The sequence below is a fragment of the Eleutherodactylus coqui genome, chromosome 4 (assembly GCF_035609145.1).
Source record: "Eleutherodactylus coqui strain aEleCoq1 chromosome 4, aEleCoq1.hap1, whole genome shotgun sequence".
Taxonomy (NCBI): domain Eukaryota; kingdom Metazoa; phylum Chordata; class Amphibia; order Anura; family Eleutherodactylidae; genus Eleutherodactylus; species Eleutherodactylus coqui.
Window position 1 is genome coordinate 50,107,360 of NC_089840.1, and position 20,038 is coordinate 50,127,397.

The 20,038-nt window shown below is 42.7% G+C and overlaps 2 pseudogenes; both read left to right on the forward strand.

Moving 5' to 3' along the window:
* The first annotated feature begins 5,779 nt into the window (after positions 1 to 5,779).
* Positions 5,780 to 7,742, forward strand: LOC136626473 (uncharacterized; annotated as a pseudogene).
* A 37-nt stretch (positions 7,743 to 7,779) lies between these two features.
* On the forward strand, positions 7,780 to 9,349 carry LOC136626474 (ATP-dependent DNA helicase PIF1-like; annotated as a pseudogene).
* Positions 9,350 to 20,038: the final 10,689 nt, after the last annotated feature.

Below are 20,038 nucleotides of genomic sequence, written 5' to 3' on the forward strand. Positions count from 1 at the left end.
AGCGGAAAGTGAGAAAGTTACATTCCGTACGTAAAATTTGGACGCTAATTCTTTTGCGCATAGAATTGAATAATCGAGTTGGGACCCATTAGCTTTTCCTATTTATGACATTATCAATGCTCCTGCCAAATTTCGAGTTTCTATGACACTGGGAAGTGAAAGAATTAGATTCCGTATGTAAAATTTGGACGCTAATTCTTTTGCGCATAGAATTGAATAATCAAGTTGGGACCTATTAACATTTCCTATTTATGACATATCCAATGCCCGTGCCAAGTTTTAAGTTTCTATGACATTGGGAAGTGAGAGATTTAGATCATGTACGTTAAATTTGGACGCTAATTCTTTTGCGCTAGAATTGAATAATCGAGTTGGGACCCAATTTCTTTTCCTATTTTGGAGATAATCTATTCTTCTGCCAAAATTCATGTTTCTACGACATCGGGAAGTTGGAGAACTTTTGGTGAGTGAGTGAGTGAGTCAGTCAGTGAGTGAGTCAGTGAGGGCTTCCGTCTTTATATATATAGATTGAATGTATGCATGTGTGTCTGTCTGTCTGTTTGTCCTTTATGCGCTACTACACCATTCATCCGATCGCCATGAAACTTTGGAAAGTTGTTGAGTACACTCCTGGGAAGACTACGGGCATAGTACATCTATCCTATGATAAATGGCGCGCGTGCGAGCGTCGTCGACAGCTACGCCCCCCCCCCCAGTAGATTGTTCGATTTCCATCATTGCTACTAATTCTCTCAATTCGCGATGTCATAGAAACATGAAATTTGGCACGAGCATTGATTATGTCATAAATAGGAAAAGCTAATGGGTTCCAACTCGATTATTTAATTCTAAGCGCCAAAGAATTAGCGTTCAAATTTTATGTACGGAATCTAATTCTCTCACATCCCAATGTCATAAAAACTTGAAATTTGGCACGAACATTGATTATGTCATAAATAGGAAAAGCTAATGGGTCCCAACTTGATTATTCACTTCTAAGCGCCAAAGAATTAGCGTCCAAATTTTATGTACGGAATCTAATTCTCTCACTTCCTGATGTCATCTATATATATATATATATATATATATATATATATATATATATATATATATATATATATATATATATATATGAATGTATGTCTGTCTGTTTGTCCTTTATGCATTACTGCACCATTCATCCGATCGCCATGAAACTTTGGGAAGTTGCTGAGTACACTCCTGGGAAGATTATAGGCATAGTACATCTAGCGTAGATAGGTGGCGTGCGTGCGAGCATCGTCGACAGTTATGCCCCCCAGACGTAGATCGTTCGATTTCCATCTCAAGCACGAAAGAAAAAGGCATTACGAGCAACGGGATGCATGTTCAACTACAAAATAATGCATCCGCCGAACGTTTCGCAAAACAATTGCTGGATATTGGGAATGCTGAGGTAAAATAAAAGCTGCGCTGTGATTGGCTGCTATTTCTTATACTGCTGAGGTACAATGAAAGCTGTGCTGTGATTGGTTGCTATTTCTTATACTGCTGAGGTAAAATGAAAGCTGTGCTGTGATTGGTTGCTATTCCTTATACTGCTGAGGGAACATAAAAGCTGTGCTGGGATGGGTTGCTATTTCTTATACTGCTGAAGTAACATAAAAGCTGCGGAGTTATTGGTTGTTATTTCTTATACCACTGAGGTAAAATAAAAGCTGCACTGTGATTGGTTGCTATTTCTTATACTGCTGAGGTAAAAAGAAAGCTGCGCCGAGATTGGTTGCAATTTCTTATACTGCCGATGTAAAACGAATGCTGTGCTGTCATTGGTAGCTATTTCTTATACTGCTAAGGTAACATAAAAGCTGTGCTGTGATTGGTTGTTATTTCTTATACCACTGAGGTAAAATGAAAGCTCCACTGTGATTGGTTGTTATTTCTTATACTACTGAGGTAAAATAAAAGCTGCACTGTGATTAGTTGCTCTTTCTTATACTGCTGAGGTAAAATAAAAGCTGTGCTGTGATTGGTTGCTATTCCTCATACTGCTGAGGGTACATAAGAGCTGTGCTGTGATTGGTTGCTCTTATACTGCTGAGGTAACATGAAAGCTGCGCTGTGATTTTTTGCTATTTCTTATACTGCTTAAGTAAAATAAAAGCTGCGCTGTGATTGGTTGCTATTTCTTATACTGCTGAGGTAAAATGAAAGCTGCGCTGAGATTGGTTGCAATTTCTTATACTGCTGAGGTAAAATGAAAGCTGTGCTGTCATTGGTTGTTATTTCTTATACTGCTAAGGTAACATAAAAGCTGTGCTGTGATTGGTTGTTATTTCTTATACCACTGAGGTAAAATGAAAGCTCCACTGTGATTGGTTGTTATTTCTTATACTACTGAGGTAAAATAAAAGCTGCACTGTGATTAGTTGCTCTTTCTTATACTGCTGAGGTAAAATAAAAGCTGTGCTGTGATTGGTTGCTATTCCTCATACTGCTGAGGGTACATAAGAGCTGTGCTGTGATTGGTTGCTCTTATACTGCTGAGGTAACATGAAAGCTGCGCTGTGATTTTTTGCTATTTCTTATACTGCTTAAGTAAAATAAAAGCTGCGCTGTGATTGGTTGCTATTTCTTATACTGCTGAGGTAAAATGAAAGCTGCGCTGAGATTGGTTGCAATTTCTTATACTGCTGAGGTAAAATGAAAGCTGTGCTGTCATTGGTTGTTATTTCTTATACTGCTAAGGTAACATAAAAGCTGTGCTGTGATTGGTTGTTATTTCTTATACCACTGAGGTAAAATAAAAGTTGCACTGTGATTGGTTGCTCTTTCTTATACTGCTGAGGTAACATAAAAGCTGTGCTGTGATTGGCTGTTATTTCTTATACTGCTGAGATAAAATGAACGCTGCACTGTACTTGGTTGCTATTTCTTATACCGCTGAGGTAACATGAAAGCTGTGCTGTGATTGGTTGTTATTTCTTATACTGCTGAGGTTACATAAAAGCTGCGCTGTGATTGGTTGCTCTTTCTTATACTGCTGAGGTAACATGAAAGCGGCGCTGTGATTTTTTGCTATTCCTTATACTGCTGAGGTAACATAAAAGCTGTGCTGTGATTGGTTGTTATTTCTTATACCACTGAGGTAAAATAAAAGCTGCACTGTGATTGGTTGCTCTTCCTTATACTGCTGAGGTAACATGAAAGCTGCGCTGAGATTGGTTGCTATTTCTTATACTGCTGAGGTAACATGAAAGCTGTGCTGTGATTGGTTGCTATTTCTTATATTGCTGAGGTAAAATGAAAGCTGCGCTGTCATTCGTTGTTATTTCTTATACTGCTGAGGTTACATGAAAGCTGTGCTGTGATTGGTTGCTATTTTTTATACTGCGCTGTGATTGGTTGCTATTTTTATACTGTTGAGGTAAAATGAAAGCTGTGCTGTGATTGGTTATTTCTTATACTGCTGAGGTAACATGAAAGCTATGCTGTGGTTTTTTTTTGCTATTCCTTATACTGCTGAGGTAACATAAAAGCTATGCTGTTATTGGTTGTTATTTCTTATACCACTGAGGTAAAGTAAAAGCTGTACTGTGATTGGTTGCTATTTCTTATACTGCTGAGGTAACATAAAAGCTGTGCTGTGATTGGCTGTTATTTCTTATACTGCTGAGGTAACATAAAAGCTGCACTGTGATTGGTTGCTATTTCTTATACCGCTAAGGTAAAATGAAAGCTGTGCTGTGATTGGTTGGTTGTTATTTCTTATACCACTGAGGTAAAATAAAAGCTGCACTGTGATTGGTTGCTCTTTCTTATACTGCTGAGGTTACATGAAAGCGGCGCAGTGATTTTTTGCTATTTCTTATACTGCTGAGGTAACATAAAAGCTGTGATGTGATTGGTTGCTATTTCTTATACTGCGCTGTGATTGGTTGCTATTTCTTATACTGTGCTGTGATTGGTTGCTATTTCTTATACTGTTGAGTATAGATGAGCGAGTATACTCGCTAAAAGCAATTGCTCGAGCGAGCATTGCCTTTAGCGAGTATCTCCCCCGCTCATGACTGCAGGTTCAGGTGCCGGCAGCGGGCACGGAGCTGCGGTGGAGAGCGGGGCGGAACGCAGGGGAGATCTCTCTCTCCCTCTCTCCGCCCCGCTCCCTCCTGCTGACAGCCGCTACTTACCGCTCCCCCGTGCCGGCACCCAAACCTGCAGTCTCGAGCGGGGGAGATACTCGCTAAAGGCAATGCTCGCTCAAGCAATTGCCTTTAGCGAGTATACTCGCTCATCTCTACTGTTGAGGGCAAATGAAAGCTGCGCTGTGATTGGTTGTTATTTCTTATATGGCTGAGGTATTATGAAAGCTGAGCTGTGATTGGTTGCTATTTCTTATACTGCTGAGGTAAAATGAAAGCTGCACTGTGATTGGTTGCTACGTGGAATAATTTGTATTTATTGTGAACATCCAATTGCCACTCTCACTCAATACATTTACACGCGTTTTTTCATTGTTAGTTTAATCGATTTGAATTCTCATAATCTTTCGAATACTGCATTTTTCCATTTATTTATTTATCCTTTTTTTCCAGCAAATTTGCAAGCATCGTCGACAATTATGCCCCCCAAACGAAAATCGATTGGTCAATCTACATCTCAAGCACGAAAGAAAAAGGCATTACGAGCTTCAGAAACAGACAAACAACGCTAAGCAAGATTAGAAGCTGTTCGAATACAAACTGCTCAAGCCCGTTCTTCTCAAACGAACGGGCAACGAGAATCCAGATTGGAAACCGTTCAATTACGCATTGTTCAAGCCCGCTCGACTGAAACAGGAGAGCAACGAGAATCCAGATTGGAAACCGATCGATTCCACACTGTTCAAGCCCGCTTGAATGACAAGTTGACCAACGGACAGCAAGACTGAGAACCAATCGAGAACGCAGTGCTCGATCCAGACAGACACTGCGCGCTGACTTGAATCTTGCTGCATTCCATTGCGATGCTGATTATGATTACAGTCATCATCTAAGTCTCGTTATTGAAAAAATGGACAACTTATGCAAATTTTGACGTGCATTGAAATTCAAAAATGAAACTCCAGGAATGTGCTGCGCATGTGGAAAAGTGAAATTGCCTAAATTGCATTTACTACCCGAACCATTATCAACGTTGCTATCCGGTGACACAAGCCAGTCTAAACATTTCTTGGCAAACATATGCAAGTACAATTCATGTTTCCAGATGACATCGTTCGGTGCAACAGAAATCATACGTGACAATTACATGCCAACGTTCAAAGTCCAAGGCCAAATTTATCATCTCGCTGGATCACTTCTACCACTGCTGCATTCAGATCACAAATTTCTCCAAATTTATTTCATGGGAACCACCGATGAACAAGTTGATCAACGTTGTCGAGTCAATACCAGCACAAATCGAGAAATTGTTGCTGCATTACAAAGTCTATTTGAGCAACACAACCAGCAAGTTGTTATTTGGAAGGCAGCACTGGTCCAGGGGAGATCAGCCAAGAGACAGAAGGTATTGCTGATACAATACCTTCTGTCTCTTGGCTGATCTCCCCTGGACCAGTGCTGCCTTCCAAATAACAACTTGCTACCAGTTTACTTTGGCTCCTCAGTGTCCAGGACCTGGCAGGCGTGCACGGCGAGTATCTATTATCTTCCTCCACACCTATTTTATGGTGCATATTGCTTTGGTGCTGCTGTTTGGTTACTATTCATATGAGCAACACAACCAATTAGTTCAACTGTTCAGGACGGCCCTCGAGCTAATGCCAGCTGATGATTACGTTGTTGTCATTAGAGCTGACAAAACACCAATCGGCCAACACGAAAGACAATACAACGCACCAACAATTAATGAAGTGGCGATTGTCATAGTTGGCGAAGAATTTAACTTGTGTGATATAGTTCTTCATCGCAGAGATGGTCATCTTCACCGAGTCTCCGAAACTCATCGCTCACACGATGCATTGCAGTATCCAGAAGATGGATATCATTTCAACATCAAAATGAGAAATCCACAAACACATGAGGAGACCAATAAGAAAGTCAGTGCCATGAATTACTATTCATATCGATTGATGATTCGTGAGAACCCAGACAATCACATTTTGAAATGTCGGCATTTGTTCCATTAATACATTGTCGATTATGTATGCAAAAATCGAGACCGAATGACTTCTCTTCATTCGATTGAATCAAACCAAACTGCATTCAAAAGAATACATTCATTTACGTGATGCAATTGCTACTGATGGCAATCCCAATGAACTGGGAAAAATGGTCATCCTGCCGGCTACATTCACAGCAAGCCCACGGCACATGCACGAATACGCACAAGATGCAATGACTTATGTTCGCGCATATGGCTGTCCAGATTTTTTAATAACATTCACGTGCAATCCTACGTGGGATGAAATTAAAGAACTTCTGTTGCTTGGACAATTGCCTTCAGATTGCCATGACATCATCGCACGTGTGTTCAAACAAAAATTGAAATCCATGATGGATTTCATTGTCAAACATGTCGTTTTTGGGGAGACACACTGTTGGATGTATTGCATTGAATGGCAAAAAAGAGGATTACCGCATGCACACATTTTGATTTGGTTGATCAACAAAATTACACCAGACAAAATTGATGAAGTCCTCTCAGCAGAAATCCCAGATTTCAACATTGATCCAGGCTTATTCGAAGTCATTACTAAAAACATACTTTATGGTCCATGTGGTGCAATCAACAACTATTCTCCATGCATGAAGGATGGAAAATGCACAAAACGCTATCCAAGAGACTTACATGCCGAAACCATCACTGGAAACGATGGATATCCAAAATATCGTCAACAATCAACTGAAGATGGTGGCAAATAAATCACTTTAAAAGTGCGCAACAATGACATTGAAGTCGATAATTGTTTGGCTGTGCCGTATTCACCATTACTCTCAAAGACGTTCAAAGCACACATCAATGTCGAGTATTGCAATTCAGTGAAATCGATCAAATACATTTGCAAATATGTCAATAAAGGAAGTGATATGGCAGTTGCCATAGAAAATGCATCTGCACCAATCGATGAAATCGAACGATATCAATTGGGACGCTACATTAGTAGCAATGAAGCTGTTTGGCGTATTTTCTCATTTCCAATTCATGAACGTCATCCAACAGTTCATTTGGCAGTACATCTTGAAAATGGACAGCGCGTGTATTTTACAACAGAAAATGTACATGCAAGAGCATCTTCGCCACCGCAAACAACGTTAACTGCCTTCTTCTCATTGTGCACGCATGATTTGTTCGCAGGAACGCTACTTTACTCAGAAGTGCCAACATACTACACATGGAATGCATCAGCGAAAAACTTTCAACGTTGTAAACAGGGCAAACCAGTTGAAGGACATCCGAATTTATATTCGTCCGACACATTAGGCCGCCTGTATACAGTTCATCCGAACAATCAAGAATGTTTTTACTTGCGCTTACTGTTAGTTAACATGCGTGGACCGAAATCCTTCCAAGAACTGAGAACAGTAAATGGTGAAGTATGTGTGACCTATCGAGAAGCTTGCGAACAATTAAATCTTATTGAAAATGATGCCCATTGGGACACAGCACTCAATGATGCATCGAATACTGCTCAACCGCAGCAAATACGCACGTTATTTGCGATAATGTTTCCCATCCAATCCGAAAGATCTTTGGGAAAAATACAGAGATTACATGAGTGAAGACATCCTACGTCGTTTGCGAGCAACGAATCCGGAAATGCAATTCACAACAAATGTGTATAATGAGGCGTTAGTTTCGATCAAGGATATATGTTTGGCAATCGCTAACAAAGGATTGGTGCAGGGAATGTGTGCCCCGAATCGAGCTGCAAATGACGCTTATGATTGTGATTTGCAACATGAAACACACTTCGATATCGATGATTTGGGTACACTTGTTGAAAAGAATCTTCCAAAATTGGTTCCAGAACAATGCATTGTATATGACACAATCATAAAAGCAATTACAAATCAAAGCAGAGGATTGTACTTCATTGATGTGCCCGGAGGCACTGGCAAAATTTTTCTCATTTCAATCATTTTGGCAACTATACGATCACGGAAACAAAATTGCACTGGCAATTGCATCATCTGGAATTGCGGCAACACTTTTGGATGGTGGTCGAACAGCACATTCAGCACTGAAATTGCCCTTGAATTTGCAAGCCACAAAGACGCCAACATGCAATATCACCAAAAATTCCGGAATGGGCAAAGTTCTCCAAACTTGTGAACTTATCATATGGGACGAATGCACAATGGCTCACAAAAAAGCATTGGAAGCGCTTGATCGTACACTGCAAGATTTGAGGGGAAATGCCCAGCCCTTCGGTGGAGCACTAATTTTATTGTCTGGTGATTTTCGACAAACTCTGCCAGTTATACCACGCTCAACACCCGCTGATAAACTTAATGCATGTCTCAAGTCATCAGTTCTATGGCGAAATGTTAAGAAATTGACTTTGAAAACCAATATGCGTGTTCAACTACAAAATGATGCATCCGCCGACCTTTTCGCAAAACAATTGCTGGATATTGGAAATGGGAAGATGCCAATCGACAGATCTACACAATGTATCACATTGCCAACAAACTTTGGAAAGATGACATCAACCAAAGAAGAATTGATTCAAAAGGTGTTCCCAATTATCGCGCGGAATTACAAAAATCATCAGTGGCTCAGCGCACGGGCAATGTTAGCAGCTACCAACAACTATGTCAATGCCATCAATTTCAGCATTCAAAACGGAATACCAGGTGAAGCGACAACGTATAAGTCCATCAATACTGTGATAAATCAAGACGAAGTTATCAATTACCCAACGGAATTCTTGAATTCACTTGATTTTCCAGGTATGCCACCGCACATTTTAACATTGAAAATTGGCGTGCCTATCATTCTTCTCCGAAACATCAATCCACCACGACTTTGCAACGGTACAAGACCTTCGGTGAAAAAGATGATGAACAATGTCATCGAAGCTACAATTTTGAATAGGAAATTCAAGGGGGAAGATGTTCTGTTGCCACGTATTCCAATTATCCCAACAGATATGCCATTTGAATTCAAAAGTTTACAGTTTCCAGTGCGACTCGCTTTTGCAATGACCATCAACAAAGCACAAGGACAATCGCTGCAAGTGTGTGGGACAGATTTGGAGAATCCGTGCTTCTCACATGGACAACTGTATGTGGCCAGCTCACGCGTCGGAAAACCTTCGGACTTATTCGTGTACGCACCAGACGGAAAAACAAAAAATATTGTGTATCCACAAGCACTTGATTAAATACATAGAATTAAAACGACACTTTGAAATGTTTTCCATATGAAAATGAGTAAGTTTAAATAAAAATGACACAATGTAAAAAATTCAATGTTATCAGAACGAGTTTCCTTGATTTTCCTTTCTTCTGATGTCGCAGCAACGCGCGATGCGTAAGCTAGTCTATATATATAAAATTGAATGTATGCGTGTGTGTCTGTATGCGCGTCTGTTTGTCCTTTATGCGCTACTACACCATTCATCCGATCGCCATGAAACTTTGGAAAGTTGTTGAGTACACTCCTGGGAAGATTATAGGCATAGTACATTTATGCTATGATAAATGGCACGCGTGTGAGCGTCGTCGACAGTTACGCCCCCCACGTAGATCGTTCGATTTCCATCATTGCCACTAATTCTCTCACTTTCCAATGCCGTAGAAACATGAAATTTGGCACGAGCATTGATTATGTCATAAATAGGAAAAGTTAATGGGTCCCAACTCGATTATTCAATTCTAAGCGCCAAAGAATTAGCATCCAAATTTTACGCACGGAATCTAATTCTCTCACTTCCCAATATCATAGAAACTTGAAATTTGGCACGAGCATTGATTATGTCATAAATAGGAAAAGTTAATGGGTCCCAACTCGATTATTCAATTCTAAGCGCTAAAGAATTAGCGTTCAAATTTTACATACGGAATCTAATTCTCTCACTACCTGATGTCATCTATATATATAAAAATGAATGTGTGTGTGTGTGTGTGTGTGTGTGTGTGTGTCTGTCTGTCTGTCTGTCCTTTATGCATTACTACACCATTTATCTGATCGCCATGAAATTTTGAGAAGTTGTTGAGTACACTCCTGGGAAGATTACTGGCATAGTACATCTATCCTACGATAGGTGGCGCGCTTGCGAGCATCGTCGACAGTTATGCCCCCCAGACAAAGATCATTTGATTTCCATCTCAAGCACGAAAGCAAAAGGCATTACGATCAAGCGTGTTAAACTACAAAATAATGCATCCGCCGATCGTTTCGCAAGACAATTGCTGGATATTGAGAATGCTGAGATAAAATGAAAGCTGTGCTGTGATTGGCTGCTATTTCTTATACTGCTGAGGTAACATGAAAGTTGTGCTGTGATTGGTTACTATATATTATACTGCTGAGGCAACATGAAAGCTGTGCTGTGATTGGTTGCAACTTCTTATACTACTGAGGTTACATGAAAGCTGCACTGTGATTGGTTGCTATATATTATACCGCTGAGGTAAAATGAATGCTGCACTGTGATTGGTTGCTATTTTTGATATTGCTGAGGCAGAATAAAAGTTGTGCTGTGATTGGTTATTTCTCTTACTGCTGAGGTAACATGAAAGCTGCGCTGTGATTGGCTGTTATATATTATATGCTGAGGTAGCATAAGAAGCTGCGCTGTGATTGGTTGTTATTTATATATATAAAAACTAATGTATGTATGTCTGTCTTCACAGCAACGCGCGACAGGTAAGCTAGTTAAATAATAAAAGATAAGGGTGTATTCACACGGACCAAAATTTCTTGACTACACTTCCCTTTTATTTCTAGTTCCAGCTCTGCCCATCCACTAGAGTCTGCTCTTCTCCATTCTCCTATGGTGAACTCACCACCGTCGTTTTTAGAATTAGGCCTTTTAGATACACCTTCATTAAATCACATATAGTCATTTCCCCTGTTCCTATTATCCCCATCCACTTACCCTTACACCATGTCCAGTCCCCAATTCCACCCATGGCTGCCAAAAGAGCAAACTATAGGACAGAAAAAAGAACAGAATCTATTCCCTCTAGTGTGCTCAAAAATTAGCCACTTTTGGGTACTGCTTCAGTCACTGACTACAACCCAAAAAGGATCTTTAAAAGTAGAAGGGGCTGGAAACAAACCAATAAAAAAAGTCAAAAGTAAATTTCTCAATCAAGAACAAACCTTTTCAGAGGCAAAGGAATATGGCATTTTTAATTTATCCCAACACTTGTTGCTTAGAAAGGAGGCCATACTTTTGGCCAAGGGTTTGTCCTTCTGTCCTTCAAGTAGATCTAATATATTCAATCTATTTGTTGACTTAAATGACTTTGTTAGAAAATTAATACTTTAAAGACATTTCACAATTAAAGGCATAGATTTCATCACCCAGGACACACAAAATGATGCCTATACCATTTTTCATTTAGAAGATCCAATACCCACTGACTTAAGACTTAGAAGTCGATACTACCCTATAGAGAGCAAGGGCAATTATGTCACTACCTTCTATGAGAATGTTCTTCAAGATTAACCACGCTTTGTAATAAAAGAGAGAGTTTTATTCGTTCAAATCTCACTTTAGAACAAACCACCATTTTGAAATCCCTATCGTGTGACGACAACCTTGTCATCAAAAAAGCTGACAAGGGGGATGGTATAGTCCTTATGGATAGAAGCTGGTATATTAAAGAGGTCAAGAGAATCCTTAAGGACCCTATTTATTATAAGTGTTTAGAGAATGACCCCACCAGATATATTACTGCTAAATTACATGCCTTTGTCAATCATGTCTTTTACTAATAATTGTCTCATGAAAAATGAAAAAAATTTAACCTGTATTTCCAACCCTGAGGTTCCTTATCTTTATTGCCTATCTAAGATACACAAATACATTCACAATTCCCCAGATACACCCATTGTTTCAGGGGTAGGCTGTATTACTAGCAATTTGCCTGAACACATTGATAAGATTCTACAGAAATGCTTAGTAACTCTGCCTTCCCTTTTAAAGGATGCAGGTCAATTATTGTCATCATTAGAGACTTCTATTTGGAAACATACATACTTTTGGTGTTCCCTGGATATAACAGCACTCTATTCGAACATCCCACATCTATTAGGGATAGAAGCGGTTGAGCATTTTCTGGAAAACTATGTTAAAGCCATCACAACAAAGGTTTTTTATCTTAGATGCTATCCAATTTATTTTAAATCATAATTAATTTAAATTTGAAGGATATTTTTATTTACAAACCCAAGGTACCACCATGGGTACAAGGTTCACCCCATGTTATGCTAATTTGTATGTAGGAGTTTTTGAGGATTCTAAATTTAACAACCCTAATTTTAATTTTTTTAGGCGATATATTGATGATATTTTGTTAATATGCGCTGGCAAAAAATATGAATTAGAATCTTTTATTTTTGGGATCAATGATAATCTTTTTAATTTAAAATTTACGAGTAATATCGATGCTGAACATGTTGTCTCTTTAGAATTGGATTTATGTTCCAATGCAGGAAAGATTTAGACAAGTACTCATTTTAAATCAGTTGACTCAAACATCTATCTTAATTTTCATAGTTGTCATGAGAAAAGCTGGAAATCGAATATACTGTACGGCCAGTTCAGGAGAGTAAGACATAATTGTTCCTCTATTGACACCTTTAAAAACAGGCCACTGTATTGAAAGAGAGGTTTATAGCCAACGGATATCCACTAATGCTAAGAGAATTGGCCTATAATAGAGAACTAGAATGTGACCTAAAAAATAAATAAGAAATACCAAGAAAGATATAGACCATAGAAATAGCCAAAATTTTACAGTTACTTTTATCACTAGATTTAGTACCCAGCACAGTTAGATAAAAAATATTCTAAAAAAACATTGGGACATACTCGAACGACCCTTTTTTGCAAAGTCGTATTTCCGAGAAAACAAATATTATTTTTAGACGTTCCAAGTCTTTTAAAAATATGTTAGCGCCTTCCTGTCTTCGAAACAAGCCGACGGATAATATTTTGTCAATGGTTACTCCTCTGACAGGAGTATATAGATGTGGCCTAAAAAGGTGCAAAAGTTGCCCTCATATCCAACATAGGAAAAAGCATATTATATTGGAACATGAGCCTAAACCTATATGCCTAAAACATCGTATGACATGCAGCTCAGAATACATAGTGTATCTTTTAGAGTGCCCTTGTGTGTTAAAATATGTGGCTCGCACCATCAACTCTTTATGGACCCGAATAAACAAACATCGATTTAATATAAAAAATGGATTCGATAAACATAGCATCATCTGCCATTTTTTTAGATTTTTCATGAGAGAATTCCAGATTTTTTATGTGTATCACCCATTTGGGATTGGTGGTATCCAGGTCTTTCATGAAACTAAAAATGAAAGAAATGTGCTGGATATATATATATATATATATATATATATGAGTCAGTGCACTTTCACCAATGGGCTTAATTAGGTTTTAGAAACGTTTTTAAATTCATTCTATAAGTGTTCGATATGTACCGGGTTATTGGATAACAAATTTAAAACTTGAATCTCTTATTGTTATAGAAATCATTATTCTTATTGTATTTTACATAAATTGTTTTTACTTACCATAATTTATATATGTATTACCATTTGTGTATATATATCTTTTATTCTTATTGTATCGTACATGTATTGCTATTTATTTACCTATTTATATACCTATAGGACCCATATTTATACATTTTAATTGTGTTTTCAATTATGCCTATATCTTATTATTTTATAGTTTATGCCGTCGTCGTATTAAATTTCTTCTGCGCTGGCATTGGCTCTTTGGAGCACATAGTGCATTCCATGAACACCATCACACCTTTTTTAATCTCTTCTGAGCATGCACAGCTTTTCGTGTGCGTTATGCCGTTCGCATAATGCTGTTGGTTCGCATAATGCCATTCTGCATCATCTATGACGCAGCATGGAACGCACTTTGTGTTCCATTTGGCAGCCATGTTTTCGCCTCACTCCAAAGTGTAGTGACACCCAAGATGACGTTCCCTCAGCGTCCGGTGCTGGGTGAACAGGCCTTTTTTCCCCCCAATTTGAATTATTTCAGGTAGATATCTCTATTTATGAGTGTTGTAACTCTAGTTTTATGCTTGATAAAGACACGCCAAAACACCTTGCTTCAGCATTATCAGTGTATTGGAGTAGTTGTGATCCTCTCCTGCACTTATCTATGTGTGAATAATTTGGATCAATAAACCTTCCTGAAACTATTAAGTCAAGAGCGTGAAGGTTTTTTTGCTAGTTTAACAACTTAAATTTTTAATTGAAAATCTGTGGGTTGACCTGAAGGGGGCGGTACACAAGATGTCCTCGCAGTCTAACAGATATGAAGTGCTTTTGCAAGGAAGAGTGGGTAAACATTGCCAAGTCAAGAAATGCCATGCTGATAGACACCGACCGAAAAAGATTGAATGTTGCCATAAATTCAAAGGGTGTATCAACAAAGTTAATTTTGGGGATGTGCATATTTATATAACCACATTATTTCAGTTTGTTTTTTAAAATTTTCCATCCTAAAAGATTTCAGTCTGTTTTTCAATAGCAATGTACAGTTAGTAGGACAGACGGGAATAAATCTAAAATGGTTCATGTTTACTGGATTTTTTAACATGAGAAAAACATGGCATTTTAACAGAGGTGTGCAGACTTTTTGTATCCACTGGATGTGAGAAGAATATTCCTTACATATTTGTGTCTATGCTGAGGAAAATATACTTCGCGTACAGGGGCTGTTATCATGCGGTGGTTGCTGGTCCTCCTGGGACGGCAGTGTGCCGGGTCCCGTGGTCTGCCTGGGGAGCGGGTGCCAGGCCGGCGTGGTGCTGGTGGCATGCGGCACCGTGCGTGCACCTGTGAGTGCAGCTGCCGTGCACGAGTTCCCTTTTGTTGTGTTCTGTTGGGAGTTGGCTGACTCCCTCTCTCCACCCCTGGGCGGAGGCTTTTGTTTAAAGGTTGGGCAGAGATTTGCAATCATGGCCAGATATTGGTTTCCCTCAGTGTGCTCGCTAGTCTGCCTCTGTTGGTCTCCTGCTTCTGTCATCTTGTCTGCTATACTTTGCTATTATCCACCAGGTTTTTCCATCTGCCTCAGTTCTGCTTAGTATTGTTCATGTTGGATATTTTCATCTGCCTTTTCTGTCGGTATTCTACCCTTTCCATCCAGGTACGCCAGCGTTCCTTTTCGGTCCCTAGTGAGAGTAGGGACTGCCACCCAGTTGCCTGCCTGGGGTTAGACAGGAGTGGAGGCAAGTAGGCAGGGACAGGGGTTGTGGGTAAGATCTAGGGCACCCGGTCTGGCATATCAAGGGTAGTATACCGTAACCTAATAACTGGCCCTTAAAATTGCTCTCCAATGGAGGCCATGAGTACCCTCGCAAGTCAGTTGCAGAATTTAGTGGCCGTGATCCAAGACCTGTCCGGTCGTATGGTGGTCCAGGAGCAGTGGGAGTTAGAGCATGTTTCTACCGCCCCTTCTATTCCTGAACCCAAGTGTCCGCTTCCTGAGGTATTTTCTAGGGAGAGGAGCAAGTTTTTGTTCTTCAGCAGGCATGTAGATTGTATTTTTGGATGCGGCCCCGCTCCTCCTGCTCAGTCTACTCCTTACCCGAGAGTTCGGCTTGCCTGCAGTCAGTTGATTTGTTTTTTCGGAAACTTGGAGGTATTTTTGATGAGCCGGAACGTGCGAGATTGGCGGTATCTCATCTCATGTCTCTACTAGAGATGAGCGAGCACCAAAATGCTCGGGTGCTCGTTACTCGAGACGAACTTTTCGCGATGCTCGAGGGTTCGTTTCGAATAACGAACCCCATTGAAGTCAATGGGCGACCCGAGCATTTTTGTATATCGCCGATGCTCGCTAAGGTTTCCATTTGTGAAAATCTGGGCAATTCAAGAAAGTGATGGGAACGACACAGCAACGAATAGGGCAGGCGAGGGGCTACATATTGGGCTGCATCTCAAGTTCACAATAGCGGCAAGAGTGGATCCCCCCCCCCCCCAACAACTTTTACTTCTGAAAAGCCCTCATTAGCAATGCATACCTTAGCTAAGCACCACACTACCTCCAACAAAGCACAATCACTGCCTGCATGACACTCCGCTGCCACTTCTCCTGGGTTACATGCTGACCAACCCCCCCCCCCCCCCCCGCACGACGCAGTGTCCACAGCGCACACCAAAGTGTCCCTGCGCAGCCTTCAGCTGCCCTCATGCCACACTCATGTCTATTTATAAGTGCGTCTGCCAGAGGAAAAGCAGGCACACACTGCAGAGGGTTGGCACGGCTAGGCAGCGACCCTTTTTAAAAGGGGCAGGGCGATAGCCCACAATGCTGTACAGAAGCAATGAGAAATGCAATCCTGTGCCACCTCCATCTGGAGCTGCACACGTGGGCATAGCAATGGGGAACCTATGTGCCACACACTATTCATTCTGTCAAGGTATCTGCATGCCCCAGTCAGACCGTGTTTTTTTTATAAATAGTCACAGGCAGCTACAACTCCGCAATGGGAATTCCGTGTGCACCCACAGCATGGGTGGCTCCCTGGAACCCACCGGCTGTACAGAAATATATCCCATTGCATTGCCCATCACAGCTGAGGTAATAATGTCATGTTTAATGCAGGTGGGCTTCGGCCCACACTGCATGCCCCAGTCAGACTGGGGTTCTTTAGAAGTGGACACATGCAGTTACAACTCCCTGTGGACCTACAGCATGGGTGGCTCCCTGGAACCCACCGACGGTACATAAATATATCCCATTGCAGTGCCCAGCACAGCTGATGTTACGTCAGCTGTAATGCAGGTGGGTAAAAAATTAATTGGATTACACTGTAGGCGAGGGCCCCCAAAAATAGGTGTACCAACAGTACTAGTGTACCTGAAAAAAATTGCCCATGCCCAACCAAGAGGGCAGGTGAAACCCATTAATCACTTTGGTTAATGTGGCTTAATTGGTAACTAGGCCTGGAGGCAGCCCAGTAAAAATAAAAATTGGTTGAGGTGAAAGTTTCAACGCTTTAATGAGCATTGAAACGTATAAAAATTGTTTAGAAAAATTGTATGACTGAGCCTCGTGGGCCTAAGAAAAATTTCCGTTCGGCGTGATTATGTGAGGTTTCAGGAGGAGGAGCAGGCGGAGGAGGAGGAATATTATACACAGATAGATGAAGCAAAAAGGTCCCCGTTTTGGATGGTGATAGAGAACGATGCTTCCATCCACGGGTGCAGCCTACGTATTGTTTAGGTATCGCTGCTGTCCGCTGGTGGAGAAGAGAAGTCTGGTGAAATCCAGGCTTTGTTCATCTTGATGAGTGTAAGCCTGTCGGCACTGTCGGTTGACAGGTGGGTACGCTTATCCGTGATGATTCCCCCAGCCACACTAAACACACTCTCTGACAAGACGCTAGCCGCAGGACAAGCAAGCACCTCCAGGGCATACAGCGCGAGTTCAGGCCACGTGTCCAGCTTCGACACCCAGTAGTTGTAGGGGGCAGAGGCGTCACCGAGGATGGTCGTGCGATCGGCTACGTACTCCCTCACCATCCTTTTACAGTGCTCCCGCCAACTCAGCCTTGACTGGGGAGCGGTGACACAGTCTTGCTGGGGAGCCATAAAGCTGGCAAAGGCCTTGGATAATGTTCCCCTGCCTGCACTGTACATGCTGCCTGATCTCTGCGCCTCCCCTGCTACCTGGGCCGCGGAAATGCGCCTTCGGCCACTAGCGCTGTCGGATGGGAAGTTTACCATCAGTTTGTCCACCAGCGCCCTGTGGTATAGCATCATTCTCGAACCCCTTTCCTCTTCGGGAATGAGAGTGGAAAGGCTCTCCTTATACCGTGGGTCGAGCAGTGTGTACACCCAGTAATTCGTAGTGGCCAGAATGCGTGTAACGCGAGGGTCATGAGAAAGGCATCCTAACATGAAGTCAGCCATGTGTGCCAGGGTACCTGTACGCAACACATGGCTGTCCTCACTCGGAAGATCACTTTCAGGATCCTCCTCCTCCTCCTCCTATCCAGCGACATACTGTCTTCCCCCGCCTCCGTTTCCGATTCCAAAGCGTCTGCCTTTATGCTTTGCAGGGAACTTCTCAAGAGGCATAGCAGAGGAATGGTGACGCTAATGATTGCAGCATCCCCGCTCAGCATCTGGGTAGACTCCTCAAAGTTTCCAAGGACCTGGCAGATGGCTGCCAACCAGGCCCACTCTTCTGTAAATAATTGAGGAGGCTGACTCCCACTACGCCGCCCATGTTGGAGTTGGTATTCCGCAATAGCTCTACGCTGCTCATAGAGCCTGGCCAACATGTGGAGCGTAGAGTTCCACTGTTTGGGCACGTCGCACAGCAGTCGGTGCACTGGCAGATTAAACCGATGTTGCAGTGTCCGCAGGGTGGCAGCGTGCGTGTGGGACTTGCGGAAATGTGCGCAGAGCTGGCGCACCTTTTCGAGCAGGTATGACAAGTGTGGGTAGCTTTTCAGAAAGCGCTGAACCACCAAATTAAAGACATAGGCCAGGCATGGCACGTGCGTGAGGCTGCCGAGCTGCAGAGCCGCCACCAGGTTACAGCCGTTGTCACACACGACCATGCCCGGTTGGAGGCTCAGCGGCGAAAGCCAGCGGTCGGTCTGCTCTGTCAGACCCTGCAGCAGTTCGTGGGCCGTGTGCCTCTTCTCTCCTAAGCTGAGTAGTTTCAGCACGGCCTGCTGACGCTTGCCCACCGCTGTGCTGCCACGCCGCGTGACACCCACTGCTGGCGACGTGCTGCTGCTGACACATCTTGATTGCGAGACAGAGGTTGCGTAGGAGGAGGAGGGTGGTTTAGTGGAGCAAGCATACACCGCCGCAGATACCACCACCGACCTGGGGCACGCAATTCGGGGGGTGGGTAGGACGTGAGTGGTCCCAGGCTCTGACTCTGTCCCGGCCTCCACTAAATTCACCCAATGTGCCGTCAGGGAGATATAGTGGCCCTGCCCACCTGTGCTTGTCCACGTGTCTGTTGTTAAGTGGACCTTGGCAGTAACCACGTTGGTGAGGGAGCGTACAATGTTGCGGGAGACATGGTCGTGCAGGGCTGGGACGGCACATCGGGAAAAGTAGTGGTGACTGGGAACTGAGTAGCGCGGGGCCGCCGCCATCATGCTTTTGAAAGCCTCCGTTTCCACAAGCCTATACGGCAGCATCTCCAGGCTGATCAATTTGGCAATGTGCACGTTTAACGCTTGAGCGTGCGGGTGCGTGGCGGCGTACTTGCGCTTGCACTCAAACAGTGGCGCTAGTGACGTCTGGACGCTGCGCTGAGAGACATTGCTGGATGGGGCCGAGGACGGCGGAGGTGAGGGTGTGGGTGTAGGCCAGGAGACGGTAGTGCCTGTGTCCTCAGAGGGCGGTTGGATCTCACTGGCAGGTTGGGGCACAGGGGGAAAGGCAGTGGTGCAAACCGGAGGCGGTGAACGGGCTTCGTCCCACCTTGTGGGGTGCTTGGCCATCATATGCCTGCGCATGCTGGTGGTGGTGCCTCCCCAGCTGATCTTGGCGCGACAAAGGTTGCACACCACTGTTCGTCGGTCGTCAGGCGTCTCTGTGAAAAACTGCCACACCGTAGAGCACCTTGACCTCTGCAGGGTGGCATGGCGCGAGGGGGCGCTTTGGGAAACAGTTGGTGGATTATTCGGTCTGGCCCTGCCTCTACCCCTGGCCACCGCACTGGCTCGGCCTGTGCCCACACCCTGACTTGGGCCTCCGCGTCCTCGCCCGCGTCCACGTCCTATAGGTCCACCCCTACCCCTCAGCATGGTGTATTACCAGTAGTGCAGAAACAGAACGCTGTAATTAAATGTGCCGCTTATTGGCCTGTAGT